The sequence below is a fragment of the Heterocephalus glaber genome, unplaced genomic scaffold (genome assembly GCF_053883595.1).
Source record: "Heterocephalus glaber isolate CG9 unplaced genomic scaffold, H.glaber_assembly_v1.0 deba00001429, whole genome shotgun sequence".
Taxonomy (NCBI): domain Eukaryota; kingdom Metazoa; phylum Chordata; class Mammalia; order Rodentia; family Bathyergidae; genus Heterocephalus; species Heterocephalus glaber.
This window is the reverse complement of record NW_028258294.1, coordinates 8,597,598-8,621,494: the sequence shown is the minus strand read 5'-3', so window position 1 is coordinate 8,621,494 and position 23,897 is coordinate 8,597,598. Positions and strand designations below refer to the sequence as shown.

The following is a 23,897-nucleotide window of genomic DNA, read 5'->3' as shown; positions in this document are numbered from 1 at the left end:
TGATAAAGAATGCATTTCTAAAATTAAATCTCCATGGGCTCAAATATTAACTATTTTATAAGGCTTTTACTCAGTAAAATACTGCAAAGTTGCTAAAGAGTGTACAGGTGAAGCACGTAACTTTAGGAAGATATAACTTGTTTCCACTTTCTTTGCATCATAATTGAGCTGCTCAACTTTTATAGAGGCATTGAATTGGTCATCAAACGTGCAATATGCAATAGAATTTGGTCCAGAATTTGTTTAATTAGCAATTTAGGTAATACATGATAAAGATAATGGAAAATAAATTTTTGTTGTTTTTTTTTTTGGTACTGGGGACTGAACTCAGGACCTTGTGCTTGCGAGTCAGGCGCCGGTACCACTGAGCTAAATCCTGGCTGCAAAATAATTTAATTGTTGCAAAGATAATTTAGTTGTTTACATTGGTAAATTTCATACCACCATATATTTCAATACACTCAATTCTATAACAGACAGTAGAGTATGCAACACTTGGGACGGGGAGTAGGTAAAAATCTGCTCTCACAATAACAGACTGTATTGCCTAAGGTGAATGAAGAACTTGCTCTGACTTTGACCTTTCTTTCCAAAGCTGTGAAATGTGAGAGTTGAAAAGGATGATACTTTTTTCCATTTCCAATATTAGATGGTCCTTTTCACACCTGACTTTAGTATTTTAGTTAGGAAACTGGATCAGCTCTATTTCTTAAATAGACAAGAAAAAATTTCTGTGAAATTAAACACAATATGATATCATTATTGTGTGTACTGGCTCAACTCTACTGAAAATATTCTGATGTAATTTAAGCTCTTTTCTCAGCTGATATACATGTCATTGTCTCCTAGCTATTAAATATGCATACCATTTTCATTCTAGCTTTATAAAATTAAACAATTGTCGCTGTGGCTTGTGTTTAGATGTCCCCCAAAGCCTCATGCTTTTTCTGAGGTGGCTGAGTCTAGAGTATGTGATGCTAGGATTAAGGGTATGTGATTACTAAACTACTACATGTGAGTGATTGGTTTGGCACCACCCTAATCCTGATAGTCTGAATAAGATAAAAGGAGCAGAAAGATACTGCTAAGGTGCCTTGGTTTTTTTCTTGTTTGCTTTTGTTATTTATTTTTTGCTACTTTGTGTGGTCCATGTTGTTTCTCTTCTGTGATGCCTGTTTGACATCTCTGTTTGACTCCCTTGGAGTCAGCTGATTATGTACTGAAACCACTATGAATTGTAAGCCAAATAAAGCTTTTCCCCTTCAACTTTGGATGTCAGGTGTTTTGTCTAAGCAATGAGAGAAAAGTAACTAACCCACTTTTCATTTAAGAAATGTCTATGTTAATTAGAACTCTACCAAGATAGTATTAGAAAGTAAACTCATGACTGAAATATAACAACAAACCCAAAGTATCTCTACAAATTTTCTAGTTTAGCATTTCCACAAATTTTGTGAGACAGGATTTCTGCTTCTACTTCTAAAAGAGAAATTGATATTAGACTTGCCTTTCCACTGTAAGCTAATAGAACTTTGGGGAAATTAATAATGATCATTTTATGATGCTTGACAAGACAAAGGTTGTGCAAGTGTGTGAAATCTGAGATGCGCCCTATGGTCAGTCACTTTGGGTTTCTGCCTGGAAGCGGTTTGTGTTCTTAGCACAGGGAGGCAGAAGACCGGCAGAGCATGGTGGTCTTGTTGGAATTTTAAATACCAAATCCATAAGGTAGGCTTAGCAGATTAGACTCAGCAGAAGAAATGATTGCTAAACACCTAAAATGCAGCACAGGAAGAAAAAACAAAAGAAAAAATTTAAGAGAGTTTCACTAAGTGGAATATAAGAGACTAACATTGCTAATGTGTAAATGAAACTACAGAAGGAGGAGAGCAAGAAAAACTATTAGTAAAAATATATCTAAAATTTTTCAATATTTGAACAAAACCATATATATATATATATACACATACATACATATAGATATATATTTTTCAAGAATTTAAAAAAACTATGTAGGTTAAACTGTAGAAAGTTGCACAAAAATTGATCATGTAAATAAAGCCAACTTTCTATTTAAATAAAAATTATATAGAGGGTGAGAAAAGATTAAGAAAACCTCAGACTTTTAAAAATTAAAATAAAGGAAGTCTAAAACAATAGAAGGAATTTTAAAACTGATTTAAGAAAAATATTTTCAACCTTAAAATATACATCCAGCAAAACTATATTTCAAAAATGAAGACAAAATAGAATTTTGATCAACAAAAGCTGACAGAATCAATTGCTGACAGGCCTGCCCCATAAAAAATATTAAAGGAAGTTATGCAGACAGAAGAAAAACAATACCAGATGGAAACATTGATCTACAGAGATGAATAAAAGCAGCATAATAATAAATATCAGGAATTTTTATTATTTTAAGAAAGATAAACCACTGTTTACAGCAAAAATAATAAAATATCATGGAATTTATAAGATAAATAGAATTAAATGTATGAAAATGTTAACACAAAGAAGAAAGTAAAAGAAAATGTATGTTTTACAATTTTAACTCAGTATGTGAAGTGGCATAGTACTATTTATTAAGTTGAAGATAAGTACATAAGGTATAGACTATCCACTTTGAAAAGCACCAGTAGTATAGCTAAAAACAAACAGAACAATAGTGGAGATACAATGGAATGATAAAAACTTCAATTAATCTGAAGGAAGAAATAAAGAACAAAGGAAAAAAATATTAAAGATATAAATAGAAAACAAGGTTATGGATTGAATTATCTATATGGATAATTATATTGTATGTGTATTGTTTTAAACACAGAGATTATTTAAAAGCAGAGATTGTCAGACAGGATAAGAAATCATGCTAGCTACATTAAAACCCCAGTAACTATGAATCTACAAATGAGTTCATGGTAAATGAACAGAAAAGTAAAGGTGAATCAAAATAAAATGAGACCAAGTATTTTGCAAAGAGGAGATTATTATTCATGATAAGTAGAGGATTTTCCTAAGGAAGAAGAGGATAGATCACTAGGGAGACCAAATGACTTTCATAGCATTTAAAAACAGAGTTCTAAAAGAGCTGATACAAAAGCCAACAGACCTTAAAGAGAAATTAAGACTAATTTTATATTTGAAAACTTCAAAGTTCTCTGCATTAATTGATAAATAAAAGTCGAGAGAAAATCAGAAAGAACATAGAAGACTTTAACTGGACTTAATTGACATTCACAAGGCAATCCACCCAACATAGATACATGTTCTCTGTAATTGCATAAGGAATAATTACCAGGATAAATTATATGCTAGCCTATAAAACAAATCTTGATTAATTTAAAATGTTGGCAAATTTAGAGTAGGCATATACACAGAGTTAAATTAGAAGTCTAAGGGTGCTTTCATATGTTACCTAGGAAACATAATTTTGTGCCCAAATATATTGGGAAATTTCAATTTCAACAAATTTAAAAATTTTTTTTTTTGGTACCAGGGATCGAACTTGGGTCCTTGCGCTTGCAAGGCAAGCAACAGAACCACTGAGCTAAATACCCCAGCCCAAATTTAAAATTTTATAAGAATTTTTACAGAACTAAATAGATCATTGCTAATTTAATGTCTGTTAAGACACTTACGTTTTCAGTAATCCCCAAATACATTTGAAAAATTAAACAAATTTTAAGTGAGTCATCATCCTAGAATAGCTTGCCTGTATCCTGTGTTTGACAAATACTCCCCTTGTTTAACTAGACAGTCTGTCAAAAGGATATGTGAAATAATTTTTCCTACTATCTCTTCATTTCACATTAGTAACAGGTATACTTGCTTTTTGGGATCCTTGGCAAGAACTGTTAAAGGATTGTTAGGAAGAGATTTTGTAAGCATTAAGAAAAGGAAGCAATCACGATTATTAGATTTCATAGTTTCACTAAGAATAAACCATTTATGACAGAATCATTTCCTTCTTTGGTAGGTTAAGTATGTACAGTACATGTTCGGATTTCAGATGTCAGAAAGCCTCTCAAGACATTTTGTGAATAGGCAGAACACTTTACAGATGATTTAGTATAAATAAAGAAATTCACAGGAGATCCAAGGGCTGGATACAAAGCATCTCCCTAACTGAACAGTGATATCTTTAGAGGGACTGAACTCTTTCTCTACCAGTGTGTTTCTGTGCCTCTACTCATGGAGCCATCTCGGGATGACATAAATTAGAAATTTCCAAAATTGCTGCCTGAAAGTATACTGAAAATTCTGTGTGGTGGTATATATGGGTTTCTACTTGTACTAATTTATTTTATGAATCTTATATATTATGTTTTAAGCAAGATTATATGCTTACAAGAATTATATCTGGTTCAAAAGTAAGAAGAGCCTTTAACTATTTGGTTTCAGAATTATTATCCATAAAAACTCAAATGAGGTTGACATAACACATTAATATTTTAAAGAAATTTAAAAAGTAGGTAAAAATAAGTTTATTTTACTGGTTTCACAATAAAATAATTATACTAGTAAACATGATATACAAAACTGTTTAAGGATTTTTAGGTGATTACAATTATAATATAAATTAATCTAACATGTTTTGACATAATAAAAAATTAATAATAGTTAAAATTTATTGAATGGCTCTTCTGTTTCAGCCATTGTGAGGATCTTTGTATAAATTTATCTATAAATCTCATATCTGTCCTTCATTTTTAAGTTTAATTTTATCATGTTATAAATTAAAATTTTCAGCTACAGGGCTTAATTAACTTCCCATATAGTAGCAAAGCTTGAGACTGGGTTATTAAACTCAGAAGCATTTCTTTCTAGATCTGCATTCCCTGTCTCTCCCTGACTCTATAGTATGGTGTCAGGATGCATTAAAGTATAAAAATAGCTAATATATGGGATGTGATGAGCACTTTTTAATCTAAGCTGTTCAGTTCAAATTGGAGTTTTTACTACAGTTGAGTACATCATAATCTAAGAGAAAAAATGGAGTACTTTTAGAGTACAGGTAGTAGGATGAAGAAGAGACTTAAATTCATTTTATATGACAAGCAGTAAAATGAACAAAGAATTTTGACCTGGAGAACTGAGGACCATAAAGAACCATACTAGTTGTCTTCAACATATGAAAAAATATTATTTAAAAGTGTGATTACATTTTTCTTTGTGTCTATGGAGTGGAACCAGGACAAATAAATGAAGCTAGCTTGGCCTGACCTAAGTTAAAATTTTCCAAAATTGCTGTCTAATTGTATAGTGAGAATTCTGTGTGAGGGTGAGCTGATGGGCAGAGGAGGTGTTTGAGCAGAGGGTAGCTGATCACTTAGTTGAATTTCAGTATAGAAATGCAAGCTGATTTTAAAGTTTCCTTTCTATTATGCAGGCTGAAGTTTTATAGAAACAAGAATATATTTAAAGTGCAGAGATTAGCATTCATTTCTTATAAAGTAACTTTATTGGGGAATTTAAATATGAAACCAGATTAAAAGAGAAACACAGGAACAACCAAACACGAACAGGACCTCACCACCATCTCTAAGTTAAAGCAGGCAGGCAGTTGGTGGTGAGAAGAGAATTAGCAGGACTTATGGGTTGTTTCATCCACTGTTCTAAACACTTGCCAAACAATAACTGTTTAGTTCTGGATAAAGATTTCTGGTGTATATTTCCAACATTCTTTGAGGGAGCTGACTGCTGAATGTTTTCATTTCCACATCCAGTTTGAATCTTTGGGTCTTGGCAAAGGAAAAAACCATGGGACCTTTACTCAAGGTGAACGTTCCTGGCCATGAAATAATTAACTTTGCAGTTACATGAAGCTTGTTCTTCCCATCCCTTACATCAAACAGACTTTTTAAAAAGCTGCTGAGGCAGCAAGTTCCATGTGGCCCCTATAGTTTAACTCTAGGATAACTTTGTGGAAGGCAGGAGTGGCCTCCTAAAAGAGCCTTAAAAAATAAAACATAGTCTATCCCATCTACATTCCTAAAACCTGCATTTCCAGTTTTCTTTATTGGTTTATTATATAGTTACCGCCTGTCCAAAAGCATCTTGAAGATCTCATTTTCTGCATTTATACCTTTGCTATTCAATGTACAATTTGTTTATCACACTAAGGGTTTGTTCTTGGTCCTCATACCAGGACTACCAAACATAAATACTGTTTAGTAAGATTTCCAAGTGATTTGTATGTACATTAAAATTTGAGAAGCACTATTTTAGATTCATTACTCATGAGCTTATGGATTTCATAAACATTTTTTGTTATGTGGTTATTTGACACTTTCTCATTTTGTTCTAATTTTGCTTTTTTTTTTTTTAATGTTTCAAGAGGTATTACTTAGTTTGAGGTCTGTGAGATTTTAAACTATTACCTAATCTAGACTCATCAGTCCTTCAGTTTCAATTGTCATAGCCAAATTGGCCAACTATAGAGCTAAATTTTACCTCCGTATTTATTCTCATTCACCCTACAACAGCAGACCTGAATTAGGCATTATATCATATCAATCTGGATGATAAAAGCCTTTCTCTTTCTATTTTTGTCTCTGTTCTCATCTACTTTTCAAGCTGTGAGCAAATTGAAAACATCTTTGTCTGAAATAATGATATAACTTACTACTCTGCATTCAAATCCTCCTCTAACTGATCTCCAACAACCCTTTGCTTTCTTTGATTGCCTCATTCCTATGAAATACCTCAATTCTGACTTAAAACAATCCTCTTTGTGCATTTCCACCTACCTGAAAGCCCATCTTTGCACTTCCTTCTCTACTTTCCAAACTCATGATACTTCTGTCATCACACTTTAGTGTTATTTATTTTTTCCCCATATATTGCTTAATGATGAGCATTTAAAAGTCTTGAATAAAGGAAACATGTTTAGTTAAGAATACGTCAGTAGTGAAAAAGCACATCAAATTCTATTGTATTGTTTACTATTTCATTATCTTATGTGAGTTACTTTTCTAAACCTCAGTTTACTGATCTATATTGTAGGCATAAATACATCTATCATGAATGAACTTATGAGAATTAAAATATAGTTTAGCTTATGTAAAGTTTTAGTTCATAATGATGACATACATTTGAAAAAATGTTATATTGGTTGTAATCAGGTAGGGCCAGGAAATTTTTTTTTGTTTTTTGTACCGGAAATCGAACTCAGGTCCTTGTGCTTGCACAGTAGGTGGTGTAACCACTGAGCTAAATCCCCGGCCCCAAGGGGCAGGAATTTAATCATTGAAAATGATAAGGTTAGAAGACAAAGGTGGGACTTGTTCATGGGAAGAAGAAACACAATCATTAGAACTTTGAGATAAAGTTAGAGTTCACAGTGATATTGACTCTGAAAGGGAGCTTCTGAGGATGGATCCCAGTGGTCCCAAGTGAATGAGTACAGAGAAGCAGAGCCAGGGAATAAACCATGTCCTTATAAATGACTTGTGTATAAAGTGTAGCATCATGCTTTCCACTTCATTTAAAATATTCTTCCTGATGGCAGCCAGAATTTTATGGATTTGTCATGTAAGCAGAACTTAATTTTCCTTTTTCCTTTCCTTTCCTTCCTGGTTCCATTTTCCTTCCTTCCTTTTCTCCTCTTTTCTCCCTCTGTCTCCTTTAGTTTAGAGACAAAGAATATTTGTTCAGTGTACACTCAGTTAAGACCAACAGACAGTATGCCCAGTTGGAGACAGTTGCCTATCATTATCAGAACTGTCAGATTTGAACCAATATCCTAAAATGCAAAGAGTGGCCTGCTACTCTCTGTATGCAGTGATTCTCACTGAAGAAGCCAGTGTTCAACTGGAGACATGATCCACATAATAGCATACTAAAATCTTAAATTTTAATTCCTCAATTGTATTCTTAAAATACTTGGTTTCAGAATACTTTTCCCGTATAAGAAATTCTCATTCACTTCAAAATGAAATACAGTGTGAGAAAGAGATACACTTCATGGATTCTAGCCTGGGTAGCTAAGACTTACACAGAATTCAAGATTCCAGAGAGAAACAACAGGAATCTGTAGACTTCTCAGACTCATGCTGTGCCTGGAGCCTGGTAGCAAGCTGAGCCTGCAGTATACCTAAACATTAGGAGTTTTGATTTATAACTGTGTACCAGGTTCCTTTCAACAAGTATGCTGCATATTTTAATTAATGTACATTTATTTTTGCTACAGTTGAATACAAATACTGTTTTAAGAATATGACAGGGGTTGAGTAAAATTTGTTGCAAAAAAGTAGAGGCAGAATGTGATGTCAAACTGGTGCCAAAGGAAAAGTGGATCAGCTGAGGCCTCATTCTTGTGAGTATGGAATTAACACAGTTAGGGGAGTAAACAAGTTTGCTCATACGGTGACAATATGCTAACTGCAGAATACAGTATGAATAACTATTGTGATAATTGTGGATAATTTTATATGGTTGCTTTTATGCAACATTACGACTGGCTTGTGGTTTACTGGTCTAATATTATTTTGAGTCTTTTGTTCTTTTCAAATTCTACCCACAATTCTAGGATTTAAGTGTGCTAAAAAAATAAGGTAATATCCACTGCAACAACGCCATTGATGTTTTTCATGTTTTTTTTTTTAAATTAAAATTTTTTTTTAAAATTAAGTTTAATTTGCTGCTCCAATATACCAGATTTTGACAAGGGGTATTGCCCATGGTACTTCATTAAATTCTCAAAATAATTCAGGTAAGGATTAACATTCCCACTTTATAAAGCAACCAAAGATTCAAGAGGCTAAGCTTTTCCAGATTATAATGCAAGCAAAGGTGAAATTTAAATCCAGATCACTTGGCTTCGCATTCTAGGCCTTTCCTTATTATTGCCTGTGCTTGCTTAATCTTGTCATTCATTTGGAAGGGCACAAGAAACAAAACACTATCTAATTAAAGCATATCTGTATTTGCTATTTTTCTCTAATGTTCTTAGTTGATAGAATTTGCCATCTTAAGTTACTTGTTTTAATTTCTTTCTTTCTTTCTTTTTTTTCTTTTGGTACTGGGGATCAAACTCAGGACCTTGGGCTTGCAAGGCAGGCACCGTGCCACTGAGCTAAATCTCCAGACCGTTTTAATTTTTGATTAACATGTTTTCTTTTTCACTTTCCCATTGCTGGAACAAAATATATGATGGCTACAACCTAAAGGAGTAGAGGTTTATTTTGGCTCACAGATTTGGTCCATGATCTTTGGGCTTCAAGGTAGAAGCAGGATGGTAAAGAGATGTGGCAGAGCAACAGGTGCTCAACCTATGGCAGCCAGGAAGCAGAGGGAGAAAGGAGGAGCCAGGGACAAAAATACACTTTTCAAATTAATGTCCCCTAGTGATCCAAATCCAGCCAGCACATAGGAACTTAATTTATAAATCGACTGATGAGTATAGTGCTCCTGTGATCCAATCACTTTCCCTACACATGAGAATTTTGGGGACATATTAGATCTAAACCATTACACATATATTAATTGCACATAGGCTTCAGTGTGATATTTCAACACATCTACACAAGCACTAATCAAATCATGGTACTTAGCATGTCCTTTTTCCTAATAATTTCTTTATAGCTGGATACTTTGAGCTCCTCTCTTCTAGATATCATAAAATACATATGTTATTGTGAACTATTGTTATCCCACTATGTGTAGATCACTAGAACTTATTCCTTCTACCCAACTTCCTTTTATCCTCTATCTTACCCTAACCAGCATCTAATAATAACAATCTTACATGTAGGTTGGCTTTTTAAATTTTTTCATAGGCGAAAGAACAAGAGTCATTTGTCCTTCTGTGTACAGCCTATAGCATTCCAGTTCCATCAACTCTGCTTTAAATGACAAGATTTCATTCTTCCCTATGCCCAAATAATAGTCTATTGTGTGCAGATGCCTCATTTTCCCCATCAGTTCATCTGTTGATGTGGACCCTGTGCTCGTTCCTCTTGATTCTCAACTTGTCTAGATTCAGGGACTCCTAAGAGGAGACTGGACAGTGAGCGTGCTAGTTTCTTCAGTGAGCTAACTCACTGCTTAATAGCTGAATGGGCTATTTGGTGGTAGGACCTATTTAGAGGAAGATAGCCACTGAGGAATGTTTTGGGGATTATAGTTGTCCCTGGCTCCTTCCTTTCTGGCTCTTTCTTATACTGTCTGCTTCCAGCCCCTATGAGATGAATACTTTCTTCTGCTGTGCCCCTCCATCATAAGGTTTCTGCCTTTGTCAAGCATGGACTGAAACCTTGGAAACCATGAGCCAAAGTAAACCTTTATTTTAAAGTGTAGGTGTCAGGTATTGTGTCCCACCAGTGGAGAAGCTGACCAATACAAACCCATGACCTTAAAATATCCTGAACCAAGCCTGGGCTCTGTTCCTGTCTTCAATACTAATAATAAGTGAATGCACTCAACTCTTTAGTATCTCAGTTTCAAAATCTGTAAAATTACAGAAATTAAACTTTGCTTTCTAGAATTCTTTCAAGCACTAATATTCTATGTATACACAAAGCTTTTATATAGGACTCCACTTGAAATCCAATTTGAGTACAAGTGAAATAGAGTAAGTAGAGAGTTGAGTAGGACTAGTGGAAACCTTTATGGGGTCAGAGTGTATGGTTTAATAATGTTTACCTCAAGTACCAAGAGCAGTTCTAGTACCATGTATCTCCTTATGATAAGTGGGAATTACTAAAGTTCAATGAGTAGTAGCTACTCCCAAGTCAATGTTGCATCTTAGTAAATAAAGTCAAAGGGATATGAATTTGTGTATAATAGAAATATGAATTGTAACTCTCACTTGATCATTTATTAGTTACATAATCTGATCATATTTTCAAGCCTCAGTTTTCCACTTTGTAGATTTAGAGTAATTATGAGGCTTTTCAGAATATCAAGTAAAGTAATGGGGAACTATCAGGTAGCACGTGACATAGTATACTGCAGTTAATTAATAAATGCTATATTCTCTTCTTTCTTATAAGAGCTGATTAAAGTATATGATATGTTTAAATAAAAATTTTATTACATTCAAAAAATATGATGTACAGGTACAAATTCCCTATAATGAATGTGATCATAATGTACACCTCTAATGTACAAATAAACTCAATGAATAAAAAAACTAAGAACACATTGCCATTAATAGCCCTTAAAAATGTGGTATTTATACACAATGGAGTACTACAATAGCATAAAGAAGGATAAATTTGAGCCTCTTGGAAAACAGATGCACCTTGAGACTATATTGTTAGGTGAGATACACCAGACACACAAGTTGCATGGTTTCTCTTATATGAGAAACGTGATATATAAATGAAGAGCAAAATAAAAGATAGATAAGAGGAAGTAGGAAGATAGCTCTTTTTCAAGTGGGAAGGGGATCAAGAGATGGAGGGATGGGAGTGATGAGATAAACAGGATGATAAAAAGAATTGAGATGTGTTGTATACATTTACCAATTCCCCACAAGGAATGAGACCATTATATACTTCAAACACATGCTAATAAACAATTTAAAAATCACCCTTGCTTACAGCACATAGTGTGATAAAAATACATTAAATGCTACTGCCTCATGTCATCCATTAGAAAAGCAGGCTCATAAAAATATTAATGTGCCCTCATCCACCTTATTGTTTTTAAATCTCTGAATATGACAACTTACAAACTCTGACTCTCCTTTAAAGTCAAAATTACCATGACAAAACCCATTTGCAATTTTTCGTTAAGTTTTTTTCATTGATACATGTTTTTAGTACATAATGACTATACTCTCCGTGGGGAGTTCGTATTTATAAATGACACATTAATTCTTTTTTCATCTCCCTCCTTTCCTCTCCCTTCATTTCTAATTTCCCTTCACTTTTGCAGAAGATCTATCTCCTATTTCCTATTATTTATCATTTATTTTACTTTTTATTTATACTTCAGGTTTCTCACATAAGAAAAACCCTATGATATTTAAGATTCTAATTCTTTTACACTGAACATTAAGACCTGAAGGTGCACCCATGTATTGGCAAATGACTCAAGTCTCTTTCTTTATCACACAGTAGTACTCCATTGTGTATGAACACTACATTTCCTTTATCCAGTCATCCCTTGATAGATATACAGGGCACTTCAAGATTTAGCTGTCATAAACTGGATGCTATCAACATGGATATGCATGTATCATTGTAATATGATGTCTTTAATTCTCAGGAAGATTCCTAGAAGGGAAATAGTTGGTTCAAATGGAATTTCTAGCTCTAGATTTTGAGTAATATCTATACTGATTTTCAAAGAGATTCTACTAGTTTACTTCCCCACCAACAATGCATAGGGTTCTTCTTTCCCAGAAGCCTCTCCAGCATTTGTTATTGCTTGATTTCACAATGATGGCCATTCTTTTTGGAGTAAGATGGAGTCTCAGATTTATTTTAATTTACATTTCTTTAATGACCAGGGATGGTGAACATTCTTTTTTCATGTATTTATTGGCCATTTGTACTGCATGTCCTGAGAAGTGTCTATTTATTTCAGATGTCTATTTTTATTTGGTCTTTTATTTTGGGGTGTCTCATTTTTCCAGTTTTTTATATATTCTAGATATTAGTCCTGTATATTAGGAATAATTGGCAATTTGTTTCTCTTCACTTGTTGTTCATTTCCTTTGCTATGCAGAACCATTTTCATTTGATATAATTTCCATTTGCTGAGTCTTGATGCTCTTTCTATGCAATTGGGGTTCTGTTTAGCATGTTTGTGCCTATGCCTGTGTCTTTGAGAGTTTTATCTATTTTATCTTCCTGCAGATTGTTTCTGTTTTACCATTTAGATCTTTGATCATTTTGATTTTAGTTTAGTACCTGGTGAGAGATATGAATCTATACTCATTCTTCTGCAGGTGTATACACAGTTTTCCAGGCACCAATTGTTAAAGAGGCTATCTTTTCTCCAGGATGTGTTTTGGAGCCTTTGTTAAAGATAAGCTAGCTGAATGTGCTTGGGATTGTTTCTACATCCTCTATTCTGTTCCATTTATCCACATGTCTGTCTGTTTTCATGCCAGTGGCATGCCTTTTTAAAAATCACTGCAGCTTTGTGATATTACTTGAAGTCCAGAATCATGATGCCTCCTGTTTGCTATTGTAGCCCAGGATTGCTTTTGCTATTTTGGGTCTTTTCTAGTTCATGAATTTTAGGATTATTTCCTCTAGTTCTGTGAGGAATACTATTGTTATTTTGGTTGGGATTGTGTCAAATCTGTATAACAGTTTTGGAAGTATGGCCATTTTGACATATTAATTCTGCCTATTTAGGAATAGGAGACATATTTCCATTTCCTGATGTCTGATTCAATCTCTCTTTGTAGAGTACAGTAGTTTTCAATGTAGAAGTCTTTCATTTCCTAAGGTTAATCCCTAAGTATTTAATTTTTCTTGATGTTACTGTGAATGATGGCCTTTTCCAAATTTCTTTCTTAGTGAGTTCATTATTAATATATAGAAATTGTGTTGATTTTTTTGTGTTAATTTTGTATCCTGCTACATTGCTGAGTTTGATTACTAATTCTAGCACTCTTTTGATGGAACTGTTTGAATTGTGTCATCTGAAAGTAACAATATTTTGACTTCTTCCTTTTATGTACATATCCCTTTTAATTCTTTCTCTTGCCTGATTGCTCTGGCTAATATTTCAAGTACTACATTGAATAGTGGACATCTTTGTCTTTTTCCTGATTTTAGACCCATTTAATATGATGTTGGCAGCAGGTTTGGCATAAATGCCTTTTATCAGATGTGATAAGGTCCTTCTATACCTATTTTGTTTCTGGTTTTTATGATTAATGAATATTGGATTTTTTCCAAAGGCTTTTTCCTGCCTCTACTGAAGTGATCATGTATTTCTTGTTCTTGCTTCTATTTATGTGATGTATTACATTTATTTATTTGCATATGTTGAACCATCCCCTGGAATGAAGCTTACCTCATCATTGTGCATGAACTTTATGACAGTTTGTTGCATTGTGTTTTGTCAGTATCTTCTTGAGAATATCTGTGTCCATATTTATTAAAGAAATTGTTTTGTGGTTGTGTTTTCTGGGTTGTGTCCTTGTCTTATTTTGGAATCAGGATAATGCTGGGTTTCAGAAATGATTTTGGAAGTACTCCTTCTCTTTTAATTTTAGTAAAGATTTTGTGGAATATTAGTGTGGACTTTTTTTTAGTTGGTAGTTTTTTTATTATTGCCTTTATTCCATTGCCTGTTATTGGAGGATTCAGTATATTTATATCTTTTTTGCTCATTTTTGTTAATTGACATGTATCTAGAAATCTATCCACTTTTCTGCTTTCTGCAATTTATTATAGTACACATTTTCAAACCAATTACTAATGAATTCTGGATTTCAGCAGTCTTCATTGTGATTTTGCCTTTTTCATTTCTAATTGCATTGATTTGGGTCTTTTAAAATTTCCTATGGGTTTGTATATTTTGCTTATTCTTTTGAAGAATAAGCTCTGTGATACAATGGTTCCTTGTATGTTTTCTTAGTCTCAGTTTCTCAATTTCATTAATTTCTCTACTGATCTTTACAATTTCCTTCCTTGTATTTGCTTTGTATTTGGATTGTTCTTGATTTTCTAAGAAATTGATGTGCATCATTAGGTTATTTATTAGGTTATTATTTACTCTGCTTTTCTGTTTAGACATTCACAGCTAGAAACTTCCCTTTTAGATCTAATTTCATTTTGTCCCATAAGTTCTGATATGATGTATTGAGATTATTGCCTGATTCTAGAAAATTTTCACTTTTCTCTTTGATTTTTTTCTGTCAAGAAGAGTATTATGTAATTTCCATGTATTTGTGTAATTTCTACAAGTTCTTTTCCATAATTCCAATGTGCTATAGTGTGATAATATGCATGGGATTATTTTGATTATTTTTCTTTTACTCAAAGATACTTTACTGAAATATACTTTATGGGATATTATGTGGTCTATTTTGAAGAAAGTTCTGTGTGTGCTGAGAAGAATGATATTCTGTTTTTGTTGGGTGGAGAAACTCTAAAATTACCAATAGATATCTATTATGTCCAATTTTTCAAGGTTTTATTCCACCAATATTTTCTTGTTAATTTTTTCTGTTTGATCTATCTGTGACAGTGGGGTATTGAGGTCCCCCATTATAATTCTGTTGATGTTTATCTGATCTTTATGTCCAGTAGTGTTTGTTTTATCAAGTTGAGTGTGTCAGTGTTTGGTGGACATATGTTTATAATTGTTATCTCTTCCTGTTGAATATTCTCTTAACCAATGTGTAGTGACCTTCTTTGTCTTTTCACATCAGTTTTGACGTGAACTCCACTTTGTCTGAAAACAATACTTATTCCTACTTGTTTTCCTTTTCTTGTTGCATGGAATATTGTTTTCCCATCCTTTGATTTTTAATCTATACATTTTTTTCAATTGAATGTATTTCTTATATATAACATATTGTTACGTTGTTTCTTGATCCATTCTTTTAATCTGTGTCTTTTGTTGGGGGAATTGAGACCAATCACATTAAGAGTTATTACTGAAAGATATTGACTTAATTTCTGACACTTTATTATTTTTCTTTTGGTGATTCCTTTTTCCCCTTTCTACCTAATGCTCACCCTGCTTGGTGTAGTCATTCTAATTGACTTTTTGTCATTGTTGACTTCATTGTCTTTTTCTAGGATATCTTTGAGAATATTTTGAAGTGCTGGTTTGGTGGTCATGAATTTGTTAAAATGCTCTTATTTTTATTACGCTCTTATTTCTTTATCAATGAAAGATAAATTTGCAGTTTATATCAGTCTTGGATGGAAATTGTTTTCTTTTAGGCTTGAAGTTCTTCATGCCAAGGTCTCATGACCTTTATGGTTTCTGTTAAGAAGTCTGCATTAATTCTAATGGATTTACCTTTTGAAGTGATTTGTTCTTTTTCTCTAAGTGCTTTTGAGAGTCTGTCCTTCTGTTGTTCTCAGAGTTTTGACTATAATACGTTGTGGACAATTTCTTTTTGGATTGTGGCTATTTTGGGTTCTATATGCCTTTATTATCTCAATGCTAAATTATTTCTCCATATTCATAAAATTTTCTGCTATTATTTCTGTACAGTTTTTTTGTCTTTTGTGCTGTCTTCTGTTTCTTCACAAATTCCAATTCATCTTAAGTTAGCCTTCTTTTCATCATCTACCTGTTGTTTTCATGTTCTCTTGTTTTTTTTTTTTTAAATCTCTGAATAACTGGTCATTGACATCTACCCTATCTTCTGTTGTCCATATTTTCAGAAGAAATTTTAATCTCCTGGATTTCTGTTTGGTACCTTTTTGCGGACTCTAATTCTTTGCTAAACTGGCCATTCATGTTTTGCACTCTTTTATTAAGCTAGTTTTTATATTTTTCTTATTCAGTTCACTATCTGTTTAGTTATATCTTTTTGAGCATGCTGAGTACATTATTGATCTCCTTTTTAAACTCTTCACTTATCAATTTGAATAATTCAGCTTTTGATTTTCCCCTTGCTGCCTATGGAACAGCTTTGGGGAGTTGGGAGTTATTGGGGGAAATTTGTTACTTTGTCTTTTCATTTTTCTGGGTTGTTTTTTCCAAATTTGTGGGTCAGTTATAGCAGAAGGACTTTATTGTTCATATGGAGATCTTTTTTGTTATTGTCTGTTTTTCTGTCACTCTGGGCATGGCTACTATGTGTTTGCATCTGACCCAAGGTCCAAGCAGTTCTATTAAATCAGGAGGGGAGGGTGAAGTGTAATTGGCTGTTATGGCTTGTATCTAAGTGACTCCCCAAAGCTTTATGCTATCACAGGTGGAACCTTTGAGAAGTGGCTGGATCATGGTTGTGTGATGCTAGATTAGAGTGTAATAACTGTATTAATACATTGAATGCTTTAGCATAGTTCTGCATATGGCTGAATATATTTAGTAAAGACAGAAGCCCCACAATGAGTGTGGGTGGCACCAACCAATTGGCTTGTAGCCTTCAATTCTAGTCTTCCATGCAAAAGGAGTCACTTTCATAGTAAAACCCAGTAACCCAATAACCATGCCTTTTCTTGGGCTCTAGTGCTGCTGGCCCAGTCTGTTGTTTCTCCCTGTTGCTGCCAACCCTAAGGGCTTATCGTGGATCTCTGGAGACAGGTTCTCTCTTCCTGGGATCCAGGGTAAACTTTCCAGACTCTATACTTTTCTCTGCATTATGTGCCATTTCTTCATTGTCTCTCCAGGTTCTTGTTTTCTTGTCACCTCCCTCTCAACTCTCAGAGATTGAGTCTTTTTTTCTCTTCACCAAGTTGTTCTTTTTCAGGTGTCTCAATTCCAAATCATTTGGAATAGCTGTATTTTGCTGCTGATTACTACTCATCCATTTTTTCTCCTCTGACTTTTCAAATTAATTTAGGACATTGAGACAGTCATGACACTTCAACTAAAGACAGTCACTAAAGATGACTTCCAGAAATGGTTCAGAACGGGGCAAGCATTGTAGGAAAGTGTATTTGAAGCAAAGTAGAGTGTTTTGAGGCCAATTAATGGTGATGAGACTTTTACTGTAATATATTTAAAAATTTAAACATTCACCATATGTTTTGATCATACCTTGTATACATCTGACACAAGCATAAATTTTACAAAATAAAGCTTTGAGCTAGATGACATTGCTGAATCTCAAAATATTATAGGAAGATCGGAATTGCAGGAGAAAGCCATGACTTCATTCATACTTCTGGATTTATATAATCATACTATTCCTTTCCATGGTGTTCTCATTTTCTAATAGTCCTTTTTTGTTTTTGAAAAGTGAAAGTTTGAAGTGTGCAGACATGGGGACCTGGCCACACACAATGGATGTCTGATTTTCCTTCTCCCAACATTTCTCATCTGAAAGCCTTAATTGGACCTGCTGCCAGGTTGATGATACCTCCTCATTCTTTCTAGCAGCTGCTATTTATGTATAGTGTCTGGTGGTCTTTTAACACTTGGTTCCATATTTACCTGTGAGGGCTTCAGTTTACTTTCTGACCTTACTGGTAGAATGGAGCTATCCAGTAAATGATGCCTTGGGAATTATATTAAGAATCCCTAAAGCTGACAACTCAGTATTCACCCTCCTTTCCAGAAACACTCTTCCAGGTACCTGGCTTGGCATGAGACCCATTGTCATTTTTCCTTGGGTTTCGAGGGATGCACACATGATGAATGTATCCTGTCTCAAGCTTGTGGATAACTGAAAGAAACAAGAGAATTAAGTGTCTTGTTTGCTTTCACCTTATACTTTTATGGGTTAAGAGAAAAGAATAAAAAAAACCTGTTCTGAATTCGATAATTCTTCAGCTCAAGTGCAAAGTCACATTCTTATAGTATTTAGAAATGCATAGTGTTTCAGATCCATTATTTCATTACAGCAATCCTAGGTATCAGCATCTGGCTTATGTTGTTATCCACATTTATAGATGGAAAATAGAGACCTTCGGGGGGGTTTAACTTGCCAAGTGATTTCATATCTTCCGTGGAATGAAATGTGGAATAATTAGCTACAATAAAATACATGATTTATTATAAAGAAACACATATAACACCTTAACAACCAGATGTTATGACAAGACTATTACCATTTACTCATTTCATAGATGAGAAAATGTTAAACAACCTTGTCTTGATTTCACTAATTATATCAAATAATTTATAAAATGTTGGAAGTGATACATGAATCTTTACGTTGTTAAAATATTTTGTTATAGGAAGTATGTTGTAGAGTTTAGAAGAATAGAACAAAGTCAGATAAGTTTGTTTTTGAATTCATGTTTTGATATAGGTGAGTGACCTAACAATTCCAGTTCTGATCCAAATGCTAACCACTGTGTGATTTCCTCATCACTCTGTGTCTTACTTTTCTAAATTTTAAAATGAAAATGAATTATAATTTTTACCTAGCAGTATTATAAGAACTGGTCAGAATCAAGCTTAAGTAAGGTAGAAGTTTAACTCTGGCTCACACAGTGGGGTTTTGTGGTCAAATGTGCACACACCTTTATGGATTGTCTGTATTTGGGGCTAGGCCTCTGGGAGTGGAGGGGAGAAATGAACTGGTTTGAAGCAAACCACATCTGCACATATGTAGCCCTGGATTTTCTGGCCAGGCCTGTGTCCCATGTAATTCCAATGACATCTCAATATGGTCTCATGTCTCAAGTGGTCTTGCTTGTATCATATTAACTTTTGAAAGTTATAGCTCTAGAAACTGAACAGTCTCCAGGTAACTTGATGCCATGAGAAGGAGAGGACTGCCTTCCAAATGCTGCCAGGGAGATTCACTTTATAGAACCTTACATAGGAATTCCGTGGAGGCAAATTCTCAGGAGAGGAATTTGGCCTTCTGGTTTCAAATGCATCTGGTTCTTTGGGTTGTCAAAGACTAAGTAGTCCATGACAGTCCAGAGAATGAGCAAAGTGTGAAACTGGAGCTGGTTAAGGTCAGGAGAAACTCAAATTGCAGGCAGCTTTGTTTATCTTTCAAAACATCCTGCTGGTTCACATAATAGATTGAGATTATTTAAATTAATCAAAAATGAAAAACCAGTTGGAGTCCTAGTGCAGCTACGTTGATGTAATTAATTCTCATTACTCAGAGGCTATTTGGGATTCAGATTTTCCAGGGCCCAGGCCTTTGCCTCCTTTACCCAATTGTCTGCCTTTCTTTAATCTTCTGCCTAACACTGCCTTCTGTAATATGTGAATGGAGAAGGCAAAGTGAGTCCTGGAAGGTAACCATTATTTTAATCTAACATCTCTGTTTGAGCATGGAGTAGACACTTAAGAAATTTTACTAGGTGAAGGAAATATGGGGCTTATTAGCAGCTCTGAACTAACTTGATTCTAGAGTGGCCATGAGCTTTCTTAATCTATTCTGTTTTCTGTATAGGTAGCCAGGGAGCCACTGGAGTTCATAATGGGCTTCAGAGATTCTTCATGTTTATATGATAACCCAAGGGTAAGAGAAAATATTCAGATTTGGAATTCTGTGAAAACTCAATTGTAACCAAGACAGTAGAGATATCCAATTGTCCTAGCCAGAAGAAATTTCAGTCTCCTGTGAACTCATAAAAACCAATATTTATGTGCACCATTTTGGAAATTATCACACCCTTCTGTGGATAGTACTGAGTTGTTTAGTCACATCTCCCCACCAGACTACAAGGCAATCCTCTAGAGGGCATCTTTGTCCTAATCTGTTCCATCTCTAGAACAGTCCAATAAAGCTATCATGTGAGCCTTCGCTGTAATTTTGAGCTTTTCATTAATCATGTTAATAAAAATAAGAAAACACAAAGTGGATGTAACTAGCTTTAATAATATGATAAGTCATCAATATCTGGTGTGTGTTTTATGGGTAAGCATATTTCAATTCAGACTAGCCAGATTGCAGGTACTCGGGAGCCACATGTGGCTAGTAGCTGCTATGTGGGATAGCCCAGTTCTCAAACACTTCCCTAGGGGAGGTAATTTAGTGTGAGACCCTCAAATAACAGAATACATGGGCTCAAATGTCAGCTCCCCTGATTTCTAGGCCTCACCATCTTCATTTTTCAGAGTAACATTACAAATGAGGACAATCTGTGGCATGTTGTATATATTTAAAAGGCATTTGTTAAATGGAGTAAAATATTTTTTCAAAAGGGATTGTGTGGCACATGGTATGTATTAAATAAAAGTTATCTATTCCTATCATTAAATAGTATCTAGACACTAGAAAATATTCAATAAAAATATTTACTTCATTTGCTATCCAAAATTTTAGTCATTTTTCATACATATCACAAAGTGGGTCTTCTCTGTCCTTGATCTCTCAAACTGATTCCATGTGAATACATTCTCTGTTCTCTCAAAGAATCTGATTCCTTATCACAATATAAGTATCTTTGTGTTTTCATTTCTCAGTAGATTACAGGCACTAGGAACATTATCTTATTTATCTGTGAATCTGTGTTCATTATACATGAACTAGAACTTGTTCTGTATATTTTAAATATACGAGAAATGAACAAAGCTATTTCTTTGCAGCATAAGAGTTTGAGATCTCTTTTAGAAGATTTGCTAGATTGTTCTTCTGGTCTGAACAGAATAGAAAACTTTGGAAATAAATACGGTTTCAACTTTGAGTTTCCTCTCAAATATTTGTTGAGTTGATGGAGATTTCCTGAGATATTGAAAGTGATAATTACTTTTAATAGGAGAGCAGTGGGCCCTGAGAAGATAAAGTGGTTATGTGTGCTAGATAATGACAATTGTGTAAGTCACTGATACTAGTATAACTGACACATCTAAACTGAAAATAATATGTTCCTTTCTCATTATGGATCACAGCTGCTTGGGCACAAGCTAATTGATGGTTTATGATTACTCAGGTTTAAACTTAAATCAATTCCAAATTTGCAGCTGCCAGTAGGAGAATGCTGCCATATTGGTCAGAGTTGTTCTGGCACAATGCAAGGTCTCCTTTTAGGCCAGTGTTTGGTTGTTAAGGATACATATGTACTGGTTCCAGGAGCTTTTCCATTCTTTCTCTTTCCGGGTCTAAAGTTTATTCCTAAACTTTCACAGATTTAATGAAGGTGAGGCTGGGTTCAGAATTTCTGGTGTTAGTCAATCAATTTTGTGTGTTAAACTTGAATAGGAATATTTGTTGTTTTTTTCCATTGTGCTTTCCCATGCTGCCATTCCTACCTTCTCAGGCTTCTAGTATAGTCTAAGCAAAAGTAAATAGTCAATTCAATCAAGTATTTACTTTCAGACATCGAAATTTAAATCACTGTGCAAGGTAGGGGGGAAAGACATGAGTAAGAAGTGGCAGGATTGATGGACAAACTTACAATTGCAACCAGGTGCTATAAAAACTTTGCAGAATTTAGTAAAATTTTATACAGATCACTTAACAGATTAAAAACAATTAATAATTTTTATATATTAGGTACATATTTTAAAAATGAAATTCATCAGGCTTTCTCTTCTTGGGCAAGTAATCTTACATAGGTCAATCTATCTACCCTTGTTTCTTCAACTGCAAAATGGAAATAATTAAAATGTTTATTGCTGTGGATGAAATTGAAGGAGACCATCTGAGAAGGCGAGAGCTGGTTACATCACCTGTGGCACACAGAGCACTTAGCGCAGTAGAAAGGCTCAAAGTAGTGTTTGCTATTGTTGCTCCTGTCTAAAAAGGAGGTGATTCTTCGATCTGCATTTGTCTTTACTGTTTCTGTGAGTGAAAAGACTGTAACACAATTTCACTTTATGCCTAAACTTAAGTTCTTCTGGTGACAGGCTGAAGATTCATATATGTATTTTTTTTTCCAAATCAATGTTTTTTAATTCAATTCAAAGCTGAAGGGGAGAGGAGATGGAAGTTTCTGTGTCAGGATAAAGTCATATTATAAAATTGAAATAATTTACATTTTGTTATATTAATGTAAGGATAACTAAATAGATCAATGAAGTAGAATGGATAGTTCAGAGGCTAGATTAATTTATATAAAAAGTACACATGTAATTAAGGAGGTAGCATACACTAATAAAGAATGGAATATATACCAGTATTACATTGTGTTGGGAAGTTTGTTATTTGGAAAAGAAAATCAACCTACGGTATTTTTGAAAAGCTTATATCAAAATGCAATCTGTATGGACTAAGATTTAACTGTCAAATATGCACTCACAAGATAACAACATAATCTTTGGTTGGAATGATGACTTCCCATTGTTCTTCAGCTAGAGTCTGAAGTTTAGAAGGGTGCTCAAGAGACCTCCTGGGCTCTGCCTATTTCCTCATCTCACACAGAGTCACCTATTCACTGCCTTTGTATTTTCTTTTGCTAGGTGGATTCCTCTCAGCTCTTTGGATCTGCTGTGCTTGTGCTGCCTCCTGGACTTGCCTGTTACTTTGTCCCAATGGCCTATTTGTCCAAGTATGCCCATCCCACTCCCAGCCCTCTAAGTCTAATTTGGTTCCTTATGCTTTATCTGATGTTAAATGCCTTTTCAGTTTCACTGATTGCTTGGCATTTTGAACTTTTCCCATCATAGCAATCTTCACACAGGTGTCTGTATAAGTTGGTGTTGTCTCCTCAGTGGACTGGCACATGCATGAGAACACACCCAAATCTTTCTGGCTTACTGCTGTCACCCTAATGTATAACCACTGCTTGACATTCATTGGGCACTGAAAAACTATTAGGCTAAATGAATTAAATAGCTGAAGAAATGAAAGAAACTAGAAATTTGCATAGAAAATAATTAAAACAATAAAGCCTTTTGTAACAATTATAAAGAATTGTAGAAGATAAGTGGTTTCAAAATGGTGGATTAAACTTTTCCGCTTTTTTAGTTGCTGTAGTATAGTCCCAAAACAAGAATAACAGAAGACAACACACAAATACCATCTTCAATGAAAATGTATGATATGTGGAAGAATGGTATATATGGAAGAATGATAGTGAAGCCATAACACAGAGGAAAATTAAAGTTAAGTGTCGCTAGACTGTGACACGAATGGGAAAGACTGATTTACTCCATAAACCAGTCCAGTCATGGAACTGAGGGGACCAATCACTGAGAAAGTGAAGCATAATGTGTGTGTGTGTGTGTGTGTGTGTGTGTGTGTGTTAGGTTGGGATTTCTTCGGTGTCCTTAAAGAAGCAATTAGATACCTAGATGTTCATGTCCTACATAGAATAACTAGTGACTCGTAAATGGAACCAGAGAGGTGAGAGGGAATGGCTAGCATGGAAGAATGGGTCCAGAAGCCTGAAACAGAAAACACATGAAATATTTTCAGGTCTTCTTATTGAACAGTGCCTAGGTCT

At 34.3% G+C, this 23,897-nt stretch overlaps 1 long non-coding RNA gene across 3 annotated transcripts in view; it reads left to right on the top strand.

Moving 5' to 3' along the window:
* Nucleotides 1-23,897, top strand: part of LOC147827862 (uncharacterized) — a 348,252-nt gene that overhangs the window by 48,785 nt on the left and 275,570 nt on the right. The gene's annotated exons all lie outside the window — the stretch shown is intronic.